Source organism: Lynx canadensis, chromosome C2, assembly GCF_007474595.2.
Source record: "Lynx canadensis isolate LIC74 chromosome C2, mLynCan4.pri.v2, whole genome shotgun sequence".
NCBI classification, from domain to species: domain Eukaryota; kingdom Metazoa; phylum Chordata; class Mammalia; order Carnivora; family Felidae; genus Lynx; species Lynx canadensis.
In genome coordinates this window covers 126082161-126099318 of record NC_044311.2, presented here as the reverse complement: position 1 = coordinate 126099318, position 17158 = coordinate 126082161, and positions in this window count along the sequence as shown.

The window sequence follows — 17158 nt, the reverse complement described above, 5'->3', positions numbered from 1 at the left end:
CAGACATCAAAATGGCATTAATATAATAAAGACATAGGTCTCAAGAAATGTAAACCATCAATTGACCAGATGATTACTTTTACTAGATACTCTGGCTCTGTAACTAGATTCTATATCAGACACTTTTGTTGTCTTTGCTTAGCCACAGGAGAAAGAGAAATATCTCATAAGCCAGGGAGATGAAAGGAAGGAGCCAAGACCTGAAAATACATACAAAGGAGCTGAGAGTAATAAACACACCTGGGGAAAAGCATCAATAGACATATTGCAAAAAGATACACATTTGTAAAAAATGACAATACAATTTTAAAAATACAAAATAGGTGGTTTAGGGGTGCCTGGGTGACTCAGTCGGTTGAGTGTTCTACTTTGGCTCAGATCATGATCTCTGTTCGTTGACTTCCAGCCCCGTGCCGGGCTCTGTGCTGACAGCTCAGAGCCTGGTGCCTGCTTCTGATTCTCTGTCTCCCTCTCTCGCTGCCCCTCCCCCACTCATGCTATGTCTCTCTTTCTCAAAAATAAACATTAAAAAAATTAAATACGTGGTTAAATACCAATATAGGGGTGCCTCGGTAGCTTAGTCAGTTAGGCATCCAACTTTTGATTTTGTCTCAAGTCATGATCTCACAGTTCATGAGATTGAGCCCTGTGTCAGGATCTGTGCTGACAGCATGCAGGTTGCTTGAGATTCTCGCCCTCTCTCTCTGACCCCCCTCCACTTGCATGCACATGTGTGTTCTCTCTCTCTCTCTTCCAAAATAAATAAACACTTTCTAAATAAAAAAATAAATAAATACCAATTTAGAGGTGAAATGAGAGTTTATGAACCAAAGATGGAGCTGAAAAAATTACTCACAGAATAACAGAGAGACAGGAGATGAAATATGTTAAAGGAAAAGAAACATGGATGTTAGCTTGACAAAACCCTAGCAAAAACCTCATAGGAATCCCAAGGACATTATGGCTTAGAAATTTTCAAACCTGATATAAAGCATGAAGCCACAAGTACACTATATAATCAGGATTAAAAAGAAATCCATGTATCCCTTGGATAAATTCCTAGCAGTGCTATTGCTGGGTCATAGGGTAGGTCTATTTTTAATTTTCTGAGGAACCTCCACACTGCTTTCCAGAGCGGCTGCACCAATTTGCATTCCCACCAACAGTGCAAGAGGGTTCCCGTTGGGGGAGGGGAAGGAAAAAAAAAAAAAAAAAAGAGGTTAGAGTGGGAGAGAGCCAAAGCATAAGAGACTGTTAAAAACTGAGAACAAACTGAGGGTTGATAGGGGGTGGGAGGGAGGGGAGGGTGGGTGATGGGTATTGAGGAGGGCACCTTTTGGGATGAGCACTGGGTGTTATATGGAAACCAATTTGTCAATAAATTTCATAAAAAAAAAAAATAAATAAATAAATAAATAAATAAATAAATAAAAATAAAAAAATAAAAAGAAATCCATGCTTGTTCATCTTGTAGTGAAATTGCTGAACCCTCCAACAATGCACACACAAGGACACCTGACACAAATGTAAGCCATCCACCAAACACGAAAGCGGAACAAAATCTCCAAACTGTATTTTCAGCAAAACTACCATTCATGAATGAAATCTAAATAAAGATCTTTGCAGATAAACAAAAGGTGAAAGCATCACTCACCCCAAGATAACCCAAAGGAACCTTTAAAGATATTGCCTAAAATGGCAGACTATGACCCAGAGGAAAGGTTTTGGATAAAATAATACTGTGCAAGGGAATTAGTTAACGTGTAAATAAAACTAAGGAAATATTGTCTGCATAAAATCTTTCACATAATGATATCTAATGGTTGAGTGTTCAAAGAGCACATAATTAAAAACCAGATAGCATTAGCATATAATTTGGGTTGGAGTGTCCTAAAATATATAGTAGAGATTAAATATTTGCTGCAGAAACAAATGGACCTACTCCTCGGTATTTATGTGTTTAATAATTTTTATGTGTTAACAAAAAAGAATAATAATAATTTAATTTTAATTTAATAATAATTTATGTGTTTGATAGTTTTGGGTCTTCTGACTACAGATAATCATCTCTATAACAAATCAATTTTTCCTTTTCTTGACTCTGAACTTGGTGAAGGCAGACCAGGTATTAAAGAGATCTTTGGGGGCGCCTGGGTGGCGCAGTCGGTTAAGCGTCCGACTTCAGCCAGGTCACGATCTCGCGGTCCGTGAGTTCGAGCCCCGCGTCGGGCTCTGGGCTGATGGCTCGGAGCCTGGAGCCTGTTTCCGATTCTGTGTCTCCCTCTCTCTCTGCCCCTCCCCCGTTCATGCTCTGTCTCTCTCTGTCCCAAAAATAAATAAACGTTGGAAAAAAAAAAAAAGAGATCTTTGAATCATTAACCCTGAAAATACTACCTGGTAACTGGTTGAAACAAGAGTTACTGAATCAATGAATGAATAAAATGAATGAATAGTGAGCCATTTCTATATAATTACACATTTCAATAATTTGTTTATAAAAAAACATGAAGAATAAGATTGTTTCATTTACTTTATATTAAAAGTCAAGAATGTTTGTAATTTACTTGTGAGTAGTGAAATGACAGAGTAGATCTTGCACTCAGCTTGACCTCTGTAGATGTGAATTCGTTTATACTTCTATTCTGGAAGTCATTTAACAACATCTCTGTGTCTCAGTTTTCTTATGTGATACAGGGTAACAGTTGGCCTATGCTATTCCCACAGCTGTAGTTAACGCAAAAAAACAAAGTATATTAAGAAGTTTAGGAAGTTATAAAAATACTAAGGATGTTAAGCATTATTATTGTATACAGAGATTATGTGTAAGAATAATTTTATCTGAGAAATAATTTTCTTTTCATTAGATTTCAATATATTTTGTTTGTTCTCTGATGAGAAGTTACAGAAGGAAAAATTTTAAACCAGATAAGTATAAAGATGGGAAATTTAAAATTCACCTGACATCCAAGAATATACTGATAATTATCAGTAATACTGACAATAACATGGTCGACTTATTTCCTTGTATTGGTACTATTTCCACTACCACACAAAACACACATATATACAGTGTTGAAATTTATTATAATCATATATATTTTGTGCTATGAATCATATATTTGTGCTCTGCTTTTTTTTACTTGCCATTATATTGTGAAAAACACACCACTATCTTAAAATTGCTCAGCTGACATTCTTTTTAAATGGCTAGACAACATTGCATCAAAATACAAAGAACCATAATGTATTTAACTGCTATTTTGTTGGATATAGGTATTTTCCCAATTTCTCCTAATATAGTTAACATGAAAATAAACATGTATGGACTCTTGGTGTGAATCTACTATTTTTCCTTTGAAGTAAACCAGAATACATTTATTTATTTATTTATTTATTTATTTATTTATTTATTTAAAAGGCATAAATAGAACCTCAAGATGTGTTGAGCTAAATTTCGTTCCAGAAAAGTTATCAAGGGTAGCAGGCTATCAAAAGTGTATCAACGTGTCAATATAAATAATCAATTTTCTTAAATGGATAACTTTAAGTTTCTGGAAAATTTAACCATGAGTTCATTACTATCTGATTGGTTATGAATGCTTAGACAGATATGGAATTATAGTATTATATTTCATTATAAGAAAAAAGCATATAGACCTTTTAATTTAAGAGAAGTGCCCTAGATTGTATACACAGTATCAAAAGTTTTGATAAATAAATGAATGATAGATACATTATGGAATATTATGCAATATATCCAGAAATAATTTGGGCATGTGATATAGATGTCATGACCAGTGAATTCCACAACTCAACATTTTTTTGGAATTTAGTCTCAGTACAGTAAAGCATTAGTATGCCATATTCTCATTTTTATCAGTGGGACTTTGCAACTAAATAAATATATTTCCCCCTAGTTTGTTGTATAAACAAACAAATAAAAATACCACAAGAATTTTCCAAAGTTCCTGACCACAACTGAAGCCAGTTTTGGGTAATGTTTTCATCGTGGCATAGAAAATTAGAAAGAGTCAAGCTGTCAATGGCATACATGAAGATGTAGCAAATATGATGAATTCAGTTGACCTGGTTCTCAGCCAATAACACCAGCTGCACAAGAACTGAAAAACAGCAGGTGAAACTGATAAACCACAAATAATTTAATAACACAGCATGCCAATATAAGGGCATTCAGGTCTAAAATTGACTAGCATTAAGAGACATCTGAAGCCTCAAGGAAATTTAAAGAAGACCCAATGATGTTCTATGGGTTGGGGTGGAGGAAGAATGAAATGGGACAAAAATTCTAATTGTGAGTAATAAAAAATATAAATTCTATCATCAAAACATACATCTTAGAATTAAGGACAAAGAAGCATGTGGATACCTAATTATAGAAATTTTGAGTTGGATTCAGCTTACAATTAATCAATTCAGCATGCAGAGAACCATTTATGAAAAGGGTGACAGCAAGTATCAATCAAGAGCCTGAGGAAAGCAAGCTGTAAATTTTGATTCCTTCTTATCTTCAAAAGAATATAGTGTTAGAGTTTTCTCAAATATTTTTCTCTTGAGAGAACATATTGTTTCTACTTTAAATGTTAGCTATTTTATTGAAAACCTTCTGAATAAAACTTTTACTTGCAGATTTAGAGCTAAGGGTAATTGAAACAATTTACCTATTTTATTTTTGTTTTCTCATAAGAGTACACAATTTTATAGACAGCATCTCAATCTACTTATGGTGGCAATCTGAGTCTTCTAAAAGGTGCTGAGAAAATGCATAGTCTATTCCTGCTAGAATGATTAAATGCCATACAAATGCATTTGAAGTTAAAAACCCTTAAAACTGTAGGATCTGAACAATCTGGACGAGCTGGGAACACACATTGCAAAAAATAAACATTAACTAGGCATGCATGTTTGACTATGCCACTTCCAAACTCTCACTGCTTGAAATGAAAATGAATACATTCAAAAATATAATTATGAAATAATGTGAGAAAATATGATTTCTTTCCCAAATGCTTTATACAACTTTGTATACTCAATGGTTCTATCTGTTGCAAAGGTATATTCTGTACTACAAAATTTCCTGTCAACTGCTATTGTGTATTTATATGATGCACAGATGTTGGAGATGTGCCTTCAATTTTTTATAGCCATATTCGACTGCAAGTTTAGTGAAATAGCCACAACTAATTATGCTAGATCGTGTGTTTTGCACACATGCATTCACGTGTCCTTGTGTGTTTCTGTATGTTTGTCTTGTAGGTTAAGTGGGAGGGAAATAAAAGGAGAATGGAACAGAAGTCAATGCCTTTTGACTTTTTGGGCACTTCTACCAAGTCTTAAAGGAGCTATGGGGTAAAGTGAAACATCAAAAAGAGAGAGAACAAAGAAAAGAATAAATTGGGGAGTGGAAGTGGAGAGGTCAAGGAGGACCTTGGGATGGGAGGGAGCAGATGAAAGGGAGATAGAGAGCACCAACAAACTTGAACTGCTTACAAAGGTCTGCCGATAGCATCATGTTATTACTAATTTCAATTTATTGTACAAAAAGAAATTGATATTCAAAAAACTGCCTTCACTTTACATGCATTTAATTTTCATTACCCATAATGACTAGGACCTATTTCAAGACAACAAATAATACACTTACTATTAGGTACAAATATGTTCCAAATTTCTGTCAACACTTAAACAATTTAGGCATTGAAACAATATTTCCCAACAGTGCATGTCCCTCCTACAGTGTATCCAGCTCTATGACGTTTTAAACTCTGCTAAATGAGAAAATCACCAGAGAAACCGTAGAATTTTTCTTTCTCTCTGCGACCGGAGATAAACTAAATCTATCAGCAGAAAATTTTTCCAAGAGCATGAAAAATAATTTCCTGCATTTAGCTGTGACATGAGGGGTAGTATTAAATTGTGCCAGGGAATAAATAGCCATAAACTGTGTGCAAGAAAGAATGTTCTAACAAGCTCTAATGGGATGTCTTCCCGTTCTTTGATTTTTCTTTCCATTAATTACACTATTGTGGTGTTATAATCATCTATTGGTCACAGTGATAAACCATTGTGTAATTATTTATCTTCTCCACACTGTGTCTAAAGAATAAAAGAAACAAATAAATTGTACATGTTAAAGATGCCAAATAACCCGCTGCTACCACCAATATAAGGTGGGCATGTCAACAGAAAATTTATTTATTGAAAGAGGTTAAAAATAAAATTTAGAGATACTCTTATTAAACAGTACAGGGAACATAATGACAGTTCTCTTAAATAAATAATAATGTTGCATTTCAGGGAAGAGCTAATGAAATTTTATATTTATGGCTAAAACTCGAAGCTGCTGTTAACCTTTCTCTAAAATTAATTTCAGCTAAGAGATTCTGTAAGCTGGATACCCATTAATTTTGTATTGGTCACTTGTTGCACTAAAAGAAATGCTGAAGCAGAAGGTATCTGCAAGAGAAATATTGATAGCCACCGCAGCAAGCATAAATAAGAGTGTCTTGCCGAATGTATGGGGAAAATAAAGACATTATTTATACTCAATGGCAGGTTCGGAATGGTTTTTGGCAAGAAAAGTCAAAAATGGATGATTTATGGGCTTCTGTACGAATTTGAGTAGAGTTCTAAGGAACTAGCCTAAAATGAATTAGTTGGGGCAAGATGATAAAGCGTAGATATAAAAATTCTAATTCCTTTTATTGACAATCTCTGCACATTCATAATTATGCCTAAGCAGCCTACTAGTTCAATGACATCAATTTAGGTCCATTTTAATAAAATGTTTATTTTCTATGAAAACTTTTTTGGAAAAGTAAAGTTAAATCATGTCTCACGGATATAAAATGCTAAAAATGATTAAATCTCCCAGAATCACATAAAAATTTTCTGAAATATTTAGGTCATGCAATAAATGGCAAAAGACAGTCTATATGTATTAATGCAACCTTTCAACAATAGAACTTCCATGAAGGAATAAACTTTCTATAAAATATATAAATATGATAGTCTTTATATAATGCTAAAATAGAAGCATTATCCAATGGAAATGGGGAGATGACCACAACATATGGTTACCTTTCTGGTGGCCAAATTAATAAAGGGAATATGAAGTTTTGATGTTATGCAGCTCTCATATCATATTATAAAAAAACATGAAATCACATGGAGACACAAAAATTTATTAATTCTAATGCTAAGAATTTATGGCACAGTTCCTTCAGTTCCTTCAAAAGGGAAAACAACTCAGCATAATAATTAACATTTGCCAAATGCCCTATGCAAATTATGTACTCAATAAATTTATGTTGAGTAAAATATATACTTTTGTGGTTTATTAAAAATTACTGAAGGGGGGGGCGCCTGGGTGGCGCAGTCAGTTAAGCGTCCGACTTCAGCCAGGTCACGATCTCGCGGTCCGTGAGTTCGAGCCCCGCGTAGGGCTCTGGGCTGATGGCTCAGAGCCTGGAGCCTGTTTCCGATTCTGTGTCTCCCTCTCTCTCTGCCCCTCCCCCGTTCATGCTCTGTCTCTCTCTGTCCCAAAAATAAATAAATGTTAAAAAAAAAAATTACTGAAGGGGTATCTGGGTGGCTCAGTCAGTTAGGCATCCGACTTCGGCTCAGGTCACGTCTCACGGTCCGTGAGTTCCAGCCCTGCGTCGGGCTCTATGCTGACACATCAGAGCCTGGAGCCTGCTTCAGATTCTGTCTCCCTCCCTCTCTGCTCCTTCCCTGCTCGCACTGTCTCTCTCTCTCTCTCAAAAAGGAATAAACATTTTAAAAAATGTTTTAGGTCCATGAGTTCGAGCCCCGCGTCGGGCTCTGGGCTGATGGCTCAGAGCCTGGAGCCTGCTTCCGGTTCTGTGTCTCCCTCTCTCTCTGCCCCTCCCCCGTTCATGCTCTGTCTCTCTCTGTCTCGAAAATAAATAAAAAAAAAAATGTTTTAAAAATTACTGAAGTGATGGTGATACAAGTTTTTTTTTATATATATGAAATTTATTGACAAATTGGTTTCCATACAACACCCAGTGCTCATCCCAAAAGGTGCCCTCCTCAATACCCATCACCCACCCTCCCCTCCCTCCCACCCCGCATCAACCCTCAGTTTGTTCTCAGTTTTTAACATTCTCTTATGCTTTGGCTCTCTCCCACTCTGATACGAGCTTTTCTAAAGCATATCTCAGAAAAAAAACCAACATTGTGCTATTAAAACATATTTCTGTTAAACCAGGGTTTCTCAATATTTGGGGGAGAAGATAGTTCCCTTTACAAATTGGGTAAAGACTAGAGACCTCTCTCAGAATAAAGTTCATAGGTGTGTAATCTTCAGAAATAACACTGCAAAGACAACCAGATCAAAATACGTTTTTCAAAACATTTTTTTAAAAAAATGTGGCATACAAATATGATCTGCAGTATCTATTCTGGAAAGAAGGCTCTCAATAAATCAGACTTCCCAGTATCCATAGCCTTGTACTGACTCCTCCCATGTGGAATCTGGGCTGGTAGAAATAATGTCAGGTCATGCAGAGCTTTGCAGCTTCTGACTTGGTCTTGTGAACCCAGGAGCTTCCTGGAACACTGCCTCTCAGAACTTAGCAACCACAGAGCAGAAAGAAACCATGTGTGGGTTCTCTAGTTATCAGCCCCAGATGATCTACCAGCCTACGGCCAGCATTAACTGTCTTATCAGTGAGTCATCTTGAACAACCCAGTCCATGCAGGGCTTCAGGTGACTGCAGTCCCAGTTTACATCTAAGTGGGACCTGATGAGATACCTCCAGAACCACTCAGTCCAGTTAAACCACTGAACTAGGTAGGAGACATGATAAATTGTTTTAAGCTAAGCACTTGGGTGATTTATTAGACAGCCATACATAACTGGAGAAATGCTTCTCCTAATGCATTAAGTAACAAGATCATGCAGCGTCTAATAACCATAGTGATTTACAATCATTGGTAAACATAGAGAATATTCCAGATTTTGGTTACATCTATAGCGCTCTTTAGAAATATTGGGGACTTCTACTGAAGCTAAAGTCACAAATACTGCCATGCAGTATTTACCATACATAAATAATTAAGGAAATGTAAATTTAGTTAGAACTTTGTAGAAATAAAGAGGAGGAGCCTTTTTTTCCCTTATCCAAGTTCATGGATTCTCTTGAATTCTGAGCATGATTGTGGACTCCAGGTTAAGAATGCCTATGCTAAACTGTTACTTTGTGATGCTGCAATTTGAAGAGAACTACCTTTATGATTAGCATTGCTGTTTTAAATGGGGGAAATAATGGAAGCAGGATAACTGATCCAAATGTAAAGAAAACCATGAGACTATTGTTTATGACTTTAAAAAAACCTAAAAATATAATCGCTTATGGTAAATTTCCCCTCAAAAGCTCAGAAATATATAATTGAATCAGAAACTGAAATATTAATTTTATAAATAGGCAAATACCATAAGTTCTAGGTTGGCATAGTATTGTCGTCAAACTTAACAAAAATCCGTATGATTAGCTTACATCTATGCTTTTTTCCAGGCCCACTTTCAAATTTAACTAAAATACATCCCTGAAAATATTAAATGATACAGTTTCTTCATCACTATCCTCCACATGTTTATCCCTTTTTTTTCCCCTACATAGTTTATATGTGTAATGACAAGTACGGTTCACTTTGAATGCTGAATCTTATTAGTTGTATAACCCTGGAAACATGTTAAGGATTTGAAGGCTAGATCCAGTTCCCAGGGAAGGATAACAAATGAACCATCAATAATTTCCACGTATATTAGAAGCGTGAGAGGTGGATGCTTTCACAGAATTCCTACCATTTAAAAATATGAAATTAAAGCCCCCCACCCAAGAAAATTCATGAAGGTAAGGCTAGCTGAAGATTGAATTGAAAATAGATTGTGTCAGGGGCGCCTGGGTGGCACAGTCGGTTAAGCGTCCGACTTCAGCCAGGTCACGATCTCGCGGTCCGTGAGTTCGAGCCCCACGTCAGGCTCTGGGCTGATGGCTCAGAGCCTGGAGCCTGTTTCCGATTCTGTGTCTCCCTCTCTCTCTGCCCCTCCCCCGTTCATGCTCTGTCTCTCTCTGTCCCAAAAATAAATAAACGTTGAAAAAAAAAATTTAAAAAAAAAAAAAATAGATTGTGTCAGTAAACAATAATCGTAATATTCTTTCTATAGCTTCCTACAAATTCATAATCTTTGCAGAAAAGAGTATTTTTCTCAAGATCGAGTTAAATCAATGGGCAAGAAAGGAAATACATTTTTCTATTGTTACTCATTAGGATAGTGGACCATAGGAAACATTTTTTAAAGTAATATTACAGAGTATTTTAAAGAACCAAGAGAATATGACATCTTTTGAAAACTAATTTAAAATGTTAATAGGGATAGATGAAAGATTCAGCTCATCTATTCATATATATCATCTATTCATATATATCAGAAGCCTAAAGGAAAACTACAAAATAAATTGGGCTCTCATGCCTTTTCCAAAGTCTCATTTTGCTGTCAAAAGAATTCAGTTCATTCCCTCCTATCTTTTCCCAATTACCAAGTTTCTGAACTATTATTTTATTAAATGTTTCATTTCTAACCGACCACAATATAGAGCTAAAAACCGTGATACCTTTTTTCATGAAACGAGTTTACTAAATAAATTTTCCTAGTGATTTCCTCTTGAGTGGCACAGGTATTAATGGAGACATTGCCAACTGTTGCTTTTACCCAACCTTTTGCTCTCTCTGAGTGGCTGGTCAGTCAAGTTAATTATACACATTTTCAGAAAAAGCTCCTGTTGTATACTGAAAGCCCTGAACTCTGCCTGGTCAGAGATAATCTCCTATAGTTTTCAGAAGCAATATTAACAAACATATTGCATTCATTTAATCAGCAGCCGATTTTTTTTATCATTAAGTTTGTGTGGTCTCCTTTTCTACCCATAATTTTATCTTCTCCTTTCCACTGTCCTTGTCACACAGCATTTTGATGACTTATATAGTTCCTGCAGTGTTTGAAAAATAACATATGCATGTGAATAACAACATGCAGCACATTCAATGATCTAGATTACTACGGATGCCATGTAGAGGTCACCTATGCCCCGAGTCTGGAGAACAAGTCCCCCTTGCTCTGTTTACAATCATCAGAGATACTGCTCACAATATTGCATGTGACATGTTGTTAATTTATTTTTAAAAGATAGTGATACTTAATGGATATTGTTTAATGCTTTTAACCACCAACCATAGCTATTTTGGGGGAAATATAATTAGGATTATAAGTTTTCCAATTCAAAAGAAAGGCCATTCTAAACCAACGTGAGCCCCATCGTTCCCCCTGGCAATGATGAGACGTACAGGGATTAAACAGATGGAATGTGTTATGAGATGCCCTTATTTATGACCAAAAGGCATCCTTATTTCCCTTGGGATGAAAGGTGAAGTTATTTTCCATGCTAACTCTCTGTCCTGAGGCATAGTCTATGAACTCTGCCACATTTCTGCTGAATTATATGATGGTTTTGAAATGTGAGTTGATGTTCCCTTGAGACTGTGCTTTAATCAAATTCATTTCAATAAAACAAGAAGAATCCTGGAATAACAAAATAAAATGACAATATTTTGTAGACAATAGAAAATCAAATGCACATGATAATACTTAGCAGATCTGTAAGATAAATTTATAGGTGAATGTAATTAGCCCCCTCTGCTAAAAATAGGTCTTTCCAACTTTCTTAAGAGGACTAGACCTACTGTCCAATGCATGGGACTTAACCCTTTATGGGTTGCACATTTAGATAATATATTAGTCATACTGAGCTTCATTGTTTTAGATCTTTTGATACTTTGGCACCTATGTTAAGGCAATATTATATTAAAATCACATGAATGACAATTTTATTTTACACAACAAAAAGCAAAAGAAAACTGTTCTCAGTAATATGTAATTTAATTAAAACTTAGAAAGTAACTTCAAGTTTTTTCTATAAGGTTTATTTTTAGTGATAGCATTTAAATTTAACCTTTTGTAGTATAAACCATATTCAATTAGGAAATTAAGTATTATATGGGAAATATGATTTAAAATACTCTAATAGCAACAGACACACAAAAGTAAGGCATGTAACTACCTTTTATGGATTATTAGTAAGCATTTTTATAAGATCTCTCTGGTAATGCCTATGTTATTCTAATAAATCACACTGATAAAGGATCTTGGTTTAAAAAGTAATTGTTATAGATCTATGGTCAACTTTTACAATTCTCCATTTCTCACCTGTTTGTTTGCTTTTTAAAGCCTATAACTAACATTTGATACTATTTCTGAAGCCTAATTCCAGACCTCCATGTTTATTATATCAGTATTTAAAAATTCCTTTTTTATTTCATCTCCTTGATTCCAGTTAAGGCAAAGAACAACCTTAGAACCATTAAAAATCCCCTTAAAGTTTGTATTTACAGTCAATAGACTGAGTCATGGACAGTCAAGAGACCCAAACTCATTTCATCAGAAGTATATTTATTAAGTCTTTGCATTTTTGTACTTCTAAACTATTATCTACTTCTACTCATAGCAGGCAGTATATAAAATGATCCCCATATTCACTACCTCCTCATGTTTATGGGCTTGTATAATTCCTTCCCCTTGAATAACTTGCTTCCAGTCAACTAAATATGGCAAGGTGGAGGTGCTGGAATGTCCATGGCTAGGTTTCAAAAGATTAGGACTTACATCTAGTCAAGACTCTTTTTATTTCCTTTTTGGTTTAAATGCTTGGTGAGGCAATCGGCCATGTTAGAGGACCCGTATGTTAGTCAACAATAAACTAAGGCCCTCAGTCCGACATGCCTGCCAACAACTATGTGAGCTGACATAGAAATTGAGGCTTCAGATGAGACCCCAGTCCCAACAGACACTTGTCCATAGTGTCCATAGGAGACAAAGAAACAGAAGACCAACTAAATCATGCCTGAATCTCTGACCCCCAGAGAGTGTGAGGCAAATAAATGTGTTTAAGCCACTATGTTTTGGGGTAATTTGGTATTCACCAATAGATTAAAAAATACACTCCGTTAGACTTTATTTACTTTTGCATTCCCTGACAATCTGGAGTGTTTCTACCATCCCACCCTGAGTTGGTAGAACCCTTTCAATATCTATCTTGGGACAGAGAGAGACAGAGCATGAACAGGGGAGGGGCAGAGAGACAGGGAGACACAGAATCGGAAACAGGCTCCAGGCTCTGAGCCATCAGCCCAGAGCCTGACGCGGGGCTCGAACTCACGGACCGTGAGATCGTGACCTGGCTGAAGTCGGACGCTTAACCGACTGCGCCACCCAGGCGCCCCTCAATATCTATCTTTACTCTTCTTCCTTGCTAACCCATATTCTAACTCTGCTTTGGTTATCATTACGTCATAAACTCTAGGAAGATGATTCTTTTCCGGTATCCTAGGACTGAATCTCTATTAACTTAAAACAATCACTCTAAACTTTTTTCCTTACCAGTGGCAAATGATTGGTGTGTGGCCCAATTTTTGCCAATGTAATCTGAGTGCAGATCTACTAGAGAGTTTATAGGAATGGTCTGCCAATACAGTGAAAAAGATACAGGGGAAGAAACATCTCTCTTCTTACTCATATATGCAGATGATGTAGCCATCATGCAACCAGGAAGAGAGCTACTGATATTTTAAGAGTAGCAGAATAAAGATTGACGTGATACTTATGATGTGATGTTGTAATGTCACTAAATCCATCATCCTAGAATTACCCTGCCTCCAGTCTTTTATTTTATGTTGCACAATTAAGCTAATTTTATATGGGTCTTCTGTAACCTGCAGTTAAGAGCATCCTTACTGATACACTTGCTAAAATGTAGGATGTTTAACTGATAGTAAATATATGTAGTTTCTGCTCACGTCTCAGGACAGACTAGGAGTCTCCTTTTGCAGCAGTGATCACAATACAATCAAGCTCACATATAGAGATCTGTTTCATACACTTTTTTCTAAAAATAAAAATAAAAAATCGTACCTAGCACTATTTGATCTCAACCACAACCTGGAACTCAGGAACTTTCAGAGGATCTCATGCAATCAAATCAGAAATAAAAGCCTAAACTAAAACAAGAATCTAGCAAGCCTTTCTCTACTGGGCTCCTCATCTGAATTTCAGAGCACAATATGTGATGTGAAGACTATTTTATCAATTCTACAGATGGTACATAAGCATTGCACAATTGCCATTCCAGGAGAGAAGTTAATTCATTATAGACGAGGGGTGCCTTCAGGCATTTGGACTTAAATCTCTCCTGGGACACCAGTTGTGAAAGGATGTTCTGGTTGCTAATCCCATACTTCTTCAGCTACACTTGCTCCCTTCCCCCACCAACCCTCCACATTGCCTATTTTTCTCCAACAAAACCTGAAACACCGGAACATTCCTGATCCCTCTATTCTCAGGATCAGACTTTAATAATATTCTTTAATCCAACCATCTTGCCCAAAAGTATCTTTTTGTAAGGATATCATATAGGGATTCTAGTGTATGTTATGATGTCAGACATATACAAAGGTTTTAATGAATGTTCAATATTGAAAGATGAGAAAAGGACAGCTTGCACATTAGCCCATTATAATTGTTCTTATGTGTTGTAACTCTAAATTATTTTGTTGATAGGGTATCTGGAAAAATGGCCTTTTGCAATATTTCATTCTATTTGTCAACATCAAGGCTTTGATGGTGTTTTTAATTAAACCAAATCTATCTGTGCTCATATTTCTTGCAAAGGGAAAATATATTTTTCAACTTATATTTAATCCTATGAGAATGAGGTATACACGGGGAGTAAAATCCTTACAGGGAATGTCTAAAACTAAAACTTCAGTACTTATGTTTATATGCAGGGAGGAAAAAAAATGTCCTAATAAGGACATTTCAAATGCAAATTCAAAGAGCGCTTTGTGACACAATGTAAACTCTATTGCATAGTCTTAGGGTTGACTAATTGAATTGCCATTGATAAGATGTCACTTAAAGAGACATCTCTGCAGTGAAACATGAGTTTGCTGTAAATGACCTGTCATTAAAGCCACGGGTAATGTTCATGTCTAGACTGAATTAAAATGTACCTACTAGCAATGCGCTCAGGAGGAGTTAAACCGGTAAGGATGAGAAGATCTCAGTGTCCATGATCCGCTAGAGAATTATGCCTCAGGTGCTATGTTAATTTACTTGCTGGCAAACATTAATTGAAGCCAATCAATAAACCAGGTAGAAAAGCCAGGAATTGCAGCTACAATAATTGCCAACTACATCCAGACATTTTTACATAAAATATGTGGAATATTAGTTTTAGGTTTTTAATTGTATCAATGAAGATAATATAACTAGTTTGTGTAATTTCCAAACAAAAAGGGATAATATTGAAACTGCAATTCAAAGATGTGGTTTTTCAACAGGGTTTTCCCAAGTGTCTCATATTTAGCCAGGAATCACTTAGGTAGAATTCAACCAGTATACAATATTATTCACCAATGCCCACATATTTATTAAGTACCCACTTTGTAAAATGATGCCATAAGTGTTTCTCTGTCTATGCTGGTTTTCAGTTATTTTGCTATTTAAAAAAAAAAATCAACTATACAGACAGTTAAAATAATTTTCTACAACTTGTCTCCGTAGCAAGATATAAAAACCTTTTCCAGAAAATTTTACATATTTTAATCCTACACATTGGGGATTAATTAATCCTTTAAATTGGCCCCCTTTTTCTGCATATCTCAGTGGAGATATAAAACACCTACCATAATTCTTCCTACTAACATGCAATACACATGTCTTATTACAAAGAGAATAAACACATTTTCAAAACCTATTTTAGAGAGAACACATATTGCCTACAAAAAAAATTAGTAATATATTTCTCTATAAAGCAAACATCCATTTACCGTAACATGCTTTTAGTTGTAAACATATTTTAGAATTGCTCAGACATTGCTGTGCTAGTATCTCTTTCACTGGGTTTAAAATTAAAAAGAATAATCACACCCCAAGTGCTTATCATCACCCTTATATACAGCTACATGTAGGAGGATTCAGCTATGTCAGAAAGCAGACAATATACAATACTAGGTTGTCACTTAATAAGGAATACTTATACACCTAATATCAAAGCTTTGAAAATTCTAAATTATTTCCATCTATCTTCATATCTGTATTTATTTTATTGTATCTTATTCTCTGGCCTTAATATTAACCTTTATTGTTAACTGAGGGGGATTAAAAAGGTGAAAAATTTCATTAAAAAGTTGAAAAATTTATAAACCAAGAATGACAAACTGATTATTTAAAAAGAAGCCAAATTTTAATATTTTAAAACATAGCAAAGTTATATTATCTCTAAAATATGACTATTTCCTCATTTTGGTGAAACAAAAAAATATATATATAATTTTATGTATTTTATATAATCATTTCTCTTACCTAATTTCAATAGCATAAGCCTTTAAAAACAACTCAGTTTCAGTCACTTGCAATTGTTTCTGGTTAAAAATCATGATTTGGCTGATTTTGTTTTTCAAATTCTACATTAAGACATTTGGTGAAATCTTTACATAGCAAGTTTTCTTCCAATAAAGGACCATAATTTGGCATGATTTCCTTTATTTCTGACTGAAAAGCTTCATAAATTATAGAAGAGTACTACGAAATAGTGTCATCTGTTATTTTTTTTTATTTATCAAATTGGGTAAAATACACAAGAAATACATCATCACATGATGGCCATATGAAAACTAAACTATTTCATGCATTAGCTATATTTCCAATTTACATCACACTTCTTGCATGATCTATTTTATTTGGGATGTTGAAATTTAATTTTTAATCATATATTGCTCTTAGTTTTCAATCGTGTTTATTGTTATGTTATTTCTGAATTTTTTTTATCAATTATTAAAGAAATATCACTATTTTGCTTTTTTGTTACAACTACTTTTTAACAGAGAGTCAGATTGCTCTCTCTATCCACTGTATAATTCTAACAGCACTGCTTGGCCTAGCTCTAAGGGATTAAGTCAACTTGTAGCTGAGGGAAAGGTAGAGGTTATGAATGGGGGC